We start from the raw sequence: 9,310 nt of genomic DNA on the forward strand, positions 1-9,310 counted from the left end.
TCGTCTTCGTCTGGCCGAAGAGCTCACAGACTGTGGACTCTCCTTGTTCTCTTCGACAACAAAGAAGTCTAACCTGCCATGATCAGGGTGACCAAATTATGCATGATTATGCTATATTTAGCATATTTTTCCTAGAAATACAACACTAATAAAAATCTACAACAGCTTTTGTACGTATTATGAAGAAAGATTTAGAATTATTATTGCCATTCAGGCATGATTTCAGAAGCTGTCTAATACATTTCCGTTTGAGAAATCTGGTCCTCCTGTTCATGTTTACTCTCCTCCTCTGGAGGTCTTTGCTATTTTATTCTGGCTAATACGAGACGATTTTATTCGATTTTATTCGACTTCTACGTAAGCTAAGGAGTTGGAAAAGGAAAATAAAAGAAAAGAGGAAATATATCATCTCGCTTATTAGTTTTATTTTCTTTGGTTCAAATAATTTCCGAATATCCCATTCATCAATCCCAATTTTCTTTTCTTTGTTTCATCGTGATTTTACAATAATGGCAATTTAGTTGATGTTTTTTCGTCCCTATGACTTATATGTTTATAATGGCTCATTTGTGTGTGTATGTATATGTGTATGTATATATGTGTGTGTGTGTGCATGTGTGTATGTGCGTGTGTGTGTGTGTGTGTGTGTGTGTGTGTGTGTGTGTGTGTGTGTGTGTGTGTGTGTGTGTGTGTGTGTGTGTGTGTGTGTGTGTGTGTGTGTGTGTGTGTGTGTGTGTGTGCGTGTGGGTGCGTGCGTGTGTGTGTGTGTGTGTGTGTGTGCGCGCGCGCGCGTGTGTGTGTGTGTGTGTGTGTGTGTGTGTGTGTGTGTGTGTGTGTGTGTGTGTGTGTGTGTGCGTGTGTGTGTGTGTGTGTGTGTGTGTGTGTGTGTGTGTGTGTGTGTGTGTGTGTGTGTGTGTGTGTGTGTGTGTGTGTGTGTGTGCGTGTGTGTGCGTCTGTGCGTGTGTGCGCTCGTGTTTCAAGTATCAAAGAAACACAAACTTCCGTGGATCTCACGTCCGAGAAGGATCTCATTTGCCATTTTCGTGTCTCTCACGATACGTCCCAAAACCGACTGAAGTGAAGGTCTTTCTCTCATATTACCATTTTCTCTCTTTACAGATTTTATTCTGGTTAACGCTACATGGTTTGTTCTATTCGAAGGAAGAAGCGGCTTTCTAGAGAAGAGGGTTTCTTATGTCTCTTCATCTATATATTCTTATTTATTTTATTCTATTTATTTATTTTTTGGTTTTGTTTTGTTTTTTGGCGTGGGCAAAACTAGATACAAAAATCGGGACGAAGAAAGTTTATATCAAAAAAGAGTCATGCTTCGGTAAAAAAAGATGGGAAGAGGAGGGAGGAGGGAGGAGGGAAGAGGGAAGAGGAGAGGAAAGAGGGAGAAGAGGAGGGAATAGGGAGAAAGAATCCCTATAGACATGGCTACATTCACTCTAAGAAGTCCTGCAACCGTTCCTGGACGAAGTACATTTCAGTTCTTCGGGTCTCTTGGGGAAGAGAAGCAAGAAAAAGAAAAAATGACGGACATGGAAAAGGGAAAGGAAGGAAACCACAAGACAATGAGAAATCGATATCGCGATGTGGTGTATTAATGGGGGGGGGAAGGCCAAGCTATTATTATTATTATTATTTCTTTTTTTTTTTACTCTAAGAGTCTCGTTTGTACTGAATAGCAGGCTGTAGAAGGAGGGAGGGAGGGAAGGAGGAAGGAAGGAAGGGAGGAAGGAAGGGAGGGAGGGAGGGAGGGAGGGAGGGAGATAATGCATTTCTACCTCCTCCTCCTCCTCCTCCTCCTCCTCCTTCTTTGGTCGCTCCTCTTCGTCTTCCCGAAGTGAAAAACTGTCATTTAACTCAAAGATGATAATCCTTTCACTGAGAGGCAAAAAGAGAAGAGAAGAGATGAGAGGGGAAGAGAGGAGAAGAGAGAAGAGGAGAGGAGAGGAAAGGAGAGGAGAGGAGAGGAGAGGAGAGGAGAGGAGAGGAGAGGAGAGGAGATGAGAAGAAAGAAGAGGAGAGGAGAGGAGAAGAGAGGAGAGGAGAGGAGAGAAGAAGAGAGGAGAGGAGAGGAGAGGAGAGGAGAGGAGAGGAGAGGAGAGGAGAGGAGAGGGGAGGAGAAGAGAGGAGAGAGGAGAGGAGAGGAGAGAAGAGAGGAGAAGAGGAGAGGAGAGGAGAGGGAAGGAGAAGAGAGGAGAGGGAAGGAGAAGAGAGGAGAGAGGAGAGGAGAGGAGAGAAGAGAGGAGAAGAGAGAGAAGAGAGAAGAAGAAAGAGGAGAGAGGAGAGAGGAGAGAGGAGAGAGGAGAGAGGAGATGGGAGGAGAGGAGAAGAGAGGAGAGGGGGTTCCCCAAATCTGATTCGAACCATCCTTGTATCTTGCATTTCGTTCACGTCATGATACTCATGGTTGTTTTCTGACGATCGGACAGGACATTCCAATGTCTTGAGAGCCCTCACTACTGCCTAAGCGTCACGCGACCAAGTGCTCTGCTAAGTATAAACTGATGCAATACTGAGTGCCGAAGGTGAATAGAGTTGAACGTTGCTATCCATATGATAATATAACCATCATCACCTTTCAATGCATCCGCCACGCCAAAAGGACCTCACGGACTTTCCAGGACTGATGTACAAATGTACAAAGTATTGGACATAAGATGTATCTTCACGAATACTCGTACATATGTCAAAAGCCTGAATGAAATGTTAAACTCTATCACCGCAGTAATGATGATAATCGAGGTAGTCTATCTTAAACCTTGATTAGCTGAATAACATCGCATGAAGTATATTTTTCTTATCAGTGAAGAGATGGGGGGGGGTTTCTATAATGCTCCCTCCTACAAACACACGTGCAAATGCCCCCCTAAGGGTGCTAACAGGGGGCATCCGCGTCATATTTTTTTTTTTTCAAAAAAAGACTAAAAGGTCCCAAATATATGACATAATTGTCTATCACAACATTCATGATCACAAGTATTGAGAGTTCGTGAAAATGTCCTCTGAAATCTTGACAACATTCTCACTTGCGGTGACAAAATCTTGCGCAGGCGCACAAGCCTTTCCCGTCACGGAGCTTTGAGGCGGCGCGTGGCTGCACGGTCAGAGTGAGCAAAGGAGGGCGGGGTGGCCCAGGGAATAGCGGGGCCAAGATTATTATCAACATATATGCGACGATGATGACAGGTGAGGATGAGGTGTGGGAAGGGGAAGGGTGGGGGTGAGTAGGGGGGGGGAAAGGGGAAGGGGGGAGGGGGCTACCACTTCCTGATGCGCCTGATAGAATCTTCTCCTCCTCCTCCCTCTCTTCCTCTTCCTACTTCCTCCTCCTCTGCCGCTATCCCATCTCGTACTCCACCCCCTACTCATCTTCCTCGTCTTCGTTTTCTTCCTCCTCCTCCTCGTTCTTCTCCTCCTCTTCCATCTCTCCTTCTCCTCCCATTCCTCCTCCTTCGCCTTATTTTCGTTTTCTTCTTCTGTTTCATTCTTCTCCTCATTCACCTCCTCCTCATCCTCGTCTTCGTTTTCTTTGTCTTCTTAGTTCTTCTCCTTCTCCTTTCCTTTCTTCTCTTCCTCCTCCTCCTCCTCCGTTTCCTCTTTCTACTCCACTTCCAGCTCCTCCTTCTCTTCCCCCTCTCCCTCCTCTTTCTCTTTCTCTTTCTCTTCCTCTTCCTCTCCTTTTCAACCACTTCCTTATATTTTCTCTCTTCTTTCCCATCGGATCCTGAAGAAATTTCCACTCTGTAGAGAATTCTCTCTAATAAAGAAATGTCACGAGCTTTAATGTTCGAAAGAAAATTTCCCAACTGCATGATATCACGAATGGCAGAAACAATTTGTAATATATATACATCTTATCATTATTATTATTATTATTATTATTATTATTATTATTATTATTATTATTATTATTATTATTATTATTATTATTATTATTATTATTATTATTATTATTATTATTATTATTATTATTATTATTATTATTATTATTATTATCATTATCATTATTATTATTATTATTATTATTATTATTATTATTATTATTATTATTATTATTATTATTATTATTATTATTATTATTACTATTATTATTATTATTATTATTATTATTATTATTATTATTATTGTTGTTGTTGTTGTTGTTGTTGTTGTTGCTGTTGTTGTTGTTGTTGTTGTTGTTGTTGTTGTTGTTGTTGTTGTTGTTGTTGTTGTTGTTGTTGTTGTTGTTGTTGTTGTTGTTGTTGTTGTTATAATTATTATTTTCCTTTTTCCATTTATTCCATTTATTCTATATTTTCTATTTTGTATTTTGTATTCTTTGTCTTATTTCACTTTATTCTTTTATTCATCCATCTATTTATTTATTCATTTGTTTTTTGTTTTTTTCGTTGCTAATACGAGAGACTTCTGGATAACAGAAATTCCGAATAATAAAGAGACCCCTCCACAGTACCTCTGCAGTGGCCGGATCAAACTTTTTTTTTTCAAACCAGATGACGCCAAGAAATAACCAGTGCTTCTATCCTTGAGGGACAATATCGCACTGAAGTGGCGGAGCCCTAGAGGAGGTAGATGGACGAAAGATTAAAAAAAACACAGTAGTAGGACTGAGGGATAAAGAAAATTAAAAGCCATCAATATTAATTCTTACTGGAGACCACATAACTCCTAATATTACCCGCATGGGATTTATGTCCTCAGTACTCTAAACGGGAAGGGAGGAGGATGGGAAGAGACTGGCAAAGGAAGAGGAGGAGGGGAAAGGAAGGCAGAAGATAGGGGGAGCTAGGGGCGTTGCTGGTAAGAATGTTTGGGAGGGGGAAGGAAGGGTTGGGAGTGTTGAAGCTCTTAGCTGCTCCCACCTCCCGATGATTATCGAAGGTGGAACTCCGTGGGCTGTGAAACGATAAGGAGAAACAGAAGAGGAAAAAAGTACGAGTGAAGATTTGACAGATGGAGTTGTGGGTCTTTCGAATGGAGCTCTCGAGAGTTTCCAAATGACACCAAAGCTTCTGCGCTTAGAGGCAAAGTGGTGCTTGGAGGAGTCATATAGAAGGCGGGAAAGAAGAGATTTGAGTAGGGCAGCACCAGAAAGGAGAGAGGGAGAGTAGAAGTTAAAAGTGATTAGTATTCCTTTGAGAAGACCAGTTTCCAGTCATTAAAAAGAGAGGGAAAGAGAGAGAAAGAGAGAGAGAGAGAGAGAGAGAGAGAGAGAGAGAGAGAGAGAGAGAGAGAGAGAGAGAGAGAGAGAGAGAGAAATCTGTGTGATTCTGGGCCATAGGGGTGTCACGGAAGCCTCACTATAGTTCTGAGGGAGAGAGAGAGAGAGAGAGAGAGAGAGAGAGAGAGAGAGAGAGAGAGAGAGAGAGGCAGACAGACAAGCAGAGAGAGAGAGGCAGAAAGAGAGAGAGAGAGAGAGAGAGAGAGAGAGAGAGAGAGAGAGAGAGAGAGAGAGAGAGAGAGAGAGAGGCAGAAAGAGAGAGAGAGAGAGAGAGAGAGAGAGAGAGAGAGAGAGAGAGAGAGAGAGAGAGAGAGAGAGAGAGAGAGAGAGAGAGAGAGAACTGTGTGATTCCGGCCTGTAGGGGGTTGTCAGGGAAACCGCACTACGTATAGTTCGGGGAGGGCGGATGGAGGAGTTGCCATTATTATTATTATTATTATTATTTATTTTTATCATTATTTTTTTTTTTTTTTTTTTGCCATGTAGATGAAAAAAAGGTGAAATCTACTCGCTAATGAAGGGTTCATATTTTTCCCTTCCAAATACTCAGGTCAAAGATGTTGGTTTGGTTACAGCTAAGCGCTTCCTGGCGTAAACGCACTCATTCTTCCCTGATGAACTGGCACCAGTGTGATAAGATTTATACTGGCCAACCGGGCTACGATATTGAGAGCAGACTAATAGAGCACATGACAACTGTTCAGTATACCCAGAACAATCCTGCCATCCTTAAAGATTTTCAGGAAGAAAACATAACCAGTGACTGGAACCGTGGTCAATCAATCAATTAATCAATCAGCCACCCTTTTCAAGTCCACTGTTGAACAGAGGTCTCTTTCCAAGACTCACATGCCTATGCCAACTTCTGCCATGTTATTCCTGCAAACTTCTCTATATCGTCTTTCACCTTGTGTCTAGTCTCCCTCTTATATCTTTCCCATCTTGCGGCGTCCAGTCAGTAACACACTTGTTTCAACGCCCATCAAGTATCATGTACCATAAATCTAATCGTATTTTTAACGCAAAATTGTGGCATCCTTGTTTATCGTCAAACCGAATATTTTCAATTCGTCACAAGGTCAGTGGTGACCTGAGGTCATTAACCAGATCAAATTTCTTTAGGTCATTTTGATCTGACCTGTGGTCACGACTTTATATGACCCACTACCCACTCGGTCACGTGACTTGCTTTGTGTGTGTCTGTGTGTATGTGTGTGTGTGTGTGTGTGTGTGTGTGTGTGTGTGTGTGTGTGTGTGTGTGTGTGTGTGTGTGTGTGTGTGTGTGTGTGTGTGTGTGTGTGTGTGTGTGTGTGTGTGTGTGTGTGTGTGTGTGTGTGTGTGTGTGTGTGTGTGTGTGTATGCGTGTGTGTGTGTGTGTATGCGTGAGTGTGTGTGTTTACCTAATTCTATTTACCTAGTTTTATTACAGAGGAAAGGAGCAACTTTCGTTTGGACCCCGTCTCCTACTCTCGTATCTCTCAAACCTAGACTCGAACTCTTGTATAGTTCCAACTTAATCTATATCCTTGATTTCTAATTATCACATTTACATTTGAATTCACATATTGTTCGAACTTGGGTTATACCACCCTCTAAGCTATTCTAAGCATTTATGCATATACATGGACAACTGTACTGCTTTCTCATCTTTTAGACAATTGGTCATTCTTAACTTGTTCCTGTGACCTCTTAAATCCCTCCCATCTTTAATCAGGAGATCTCTGCTGTCGATCCAACTTACCCCCTTTTAGTGACCTGAATACTGTAACCATACCATCTCTTTTTCTTCGATCTTTCAAAATTGGCAGATCGAGTGCTTCTAACCTTTCCTCATATATCTGCCAGGCTGAGGACTAGTTTGGATGCTGCCTTTTGTATTTTCTCGATCTTACTTATATCCTTTGTTTTGTCTGGGGACCATAACACTGATGCACATACCAGTCTTGAACGGATCAGGGTTTGGATGATTTTTTTCATCATCTCTTCATCCATATAGTGAAAAGCCACTTTTATTTTCTGCAGCAGTCCGTACGTTTCTCCCATAATCCTGTTGATTTGTCTGTCAGGTGACAGTTCGTCCTATATCAACACTCCCGAATTTAATTTTTCTCCTCTTTTACTTTTGTAATGGGTTCTCTTCCTAAGGAATAGTAGGATGGTCTTTTGCCAATATTGCCCATTTCTAGTACTTTGCATGTTTTGGGATTGAAATTCATTTCTCATTCTTGGCTCCATACCAAAAATAGTGTCTAGATCTTTTTGCAATAGCCCTTCTCGTTTTTCACTCATCTCATTATTTTTGCGTCATCTGCAAACATATTGGTATAGCTTCTTGTTACCTTCATGTCATTTACGTAGACAAGAAACATTATTGGTACAAGCACTGAACCTTGTGGTACTCCGCTCGTTACTACTCTCCATCTTGACATCTTATCCTCACAAGAATAATCCCATTATATATACTCACAACATCTATATTATGTATACTCCCGTTCCACACACTTCAACGAATATTGTGAACGTGTGCGTGCGTGTGTGCGCGCGTGGGAAAGGTAGTCTAATATCTTCCCCGCGCGTGCATACACGCACGCACACATGTATCTTCCCTTCAAAGTATCTTTCATCCACGTGGGTAGTTTTCCTCTCAGTCTTCCAACGTGCTCCAATTTTCACGTAAGTCGACTGTGAGGTACTTTATCAAATTCTTTCTCCAGATCCAGGTACACAGAGTACACCCACCTCTCTCTCTCTCTTGAAGCGCATCAATCACTCTCGAGTAAAAACTCAGAAGATTCGACACACAAACTTCCAGATCTGAAGCCAAATTAAATGTCTGAACTCTTACACTTTACCGTTCATCTCTTCAAAGTATTTGGCCCACTGATCTTTCAAAATCCTTTCACATGATCTCACTATTGTGCAGGTCAGTGATGCCGGCCGATAATGTAATTTAGTGGTGTCTCCTTATTTCAACATTTGTGAATTGGTGATACATTTGTCTTTTTCCATTCAAGTGGCACTGTCTTCTTTCAACGATTATAAAATAAGAATGTGGATCTTGTCCTCTAGATGTCCCCTACATTCTTTAAGTATTTAATTTGAGATCCCATCAGATCCTGAAGCTTTGGTCACATCCAGTGATCCCAGGAGATTGAGTACCTCCCTCAGTTCTTCATTTATATCTTCTAAACTTTTTTTTTTTTTTTTTTTTTTTTTTGTCCCTTTCGGTTTCCAAAAAAAAAAAAAAAAAAAAAAAAAAAAAAAGGCTTTCTTTTGGACACTTTCATTCATTATTTCTGGCTGAACTGAGACCTCCGTAAATACCTCACCCTCTACTTATAACTTTGTAATGACTTCTCTGTGTCTCAGTTTACCATTTGTAAACCATTAAAGCAGCTTCGATTCATCTTTGCATTCATCTGCTCAACCTCTATTAAATCGCTTTCTTCCTTCCTACGAATCCTTGTATAGTCATTCCTAGCTTGTTTTTAAGCTTCTTTTGTTTTATTGCTTCATCCCTTCTTCCATTTTCCAAGCTATGTCCCTTTGTTGTTGTTGTTGTTTTTGTATATGTGTTTGTTTGTTTGTTTGTTTGTTTGTGTGTGTGTGTGTGTGTGTGTGTGTGTGTGTGTGTGTGTGTGTGTGTGTGTGTGTGTGTGTGTGTGTGTGTGTGTGTGTGTGTGTGTGTGTGTTTATTTACCTAGTTGTATCTTACGGGAAGGGGAGCTACGCTCGTGGTGTCCCGTCTCTGTATCTCGCCATATCTAATTTGCTCTTAAATTTTTGTATTGTTTTTTTTTTCTTACGCAGGGGCCATGCTAATCTTCTCTTCATCACTCCAATTTTAGTATATGAACCGCACACACACACACACACACACACACACACACAGACGTGCAGTTCTTAGTTCCTGTGACTCCCCACACATGAATAAAATTCTCTGGAGGTTCTTTAAGAAAATCGCCAGAGAGAGAGAGAGAGAGAGAGAGAGAGAGAGAGAGAGAGAGAGAGAGAGAGAGAGAATGAAAATATATAAAACGAAAAATGTTGGAAGGGCGTTGACGCCCGGAGGGGGTG

At 41.3% G+C, this 9,310-nt stretch overlaps 1 non-coding gene across 1 annotated transcript; it reads right to left on the reverse strand.

Annotated features, from left to right (window-relative positions):
• Nucleotides 1-8,998: 8,998 nt before the first annotated feature.
• Nucleotides 8,999-9,101, reverse strand: LOC143032915 (U6 spliceosomal RNA). The gene has a single exon (XR_012967151.1). It is a non-coding gene; the product is annotated as a U6 spliceosomal RNA (small nuclear RNA).
• Between the last annotated feature and the right edge of the window lie 209 nt (nucleotides 9,102-9,310).

This window comes from Oratosquilla oratoria, chromosome 14, assembly GCF_046742065.1.
Source record: "Oratosquilla oratoria isolate Oo_2021 chromosome 14, ASM4674206v1, whole genome shotgun sequence".
NCBI classification, from domain to species: Eukaryota; Metazoa; Arthropoda; class Malacostraca; order Stomatopoda; family Squillidae; genus Oratosquilla; species Oratosquilla oratoria.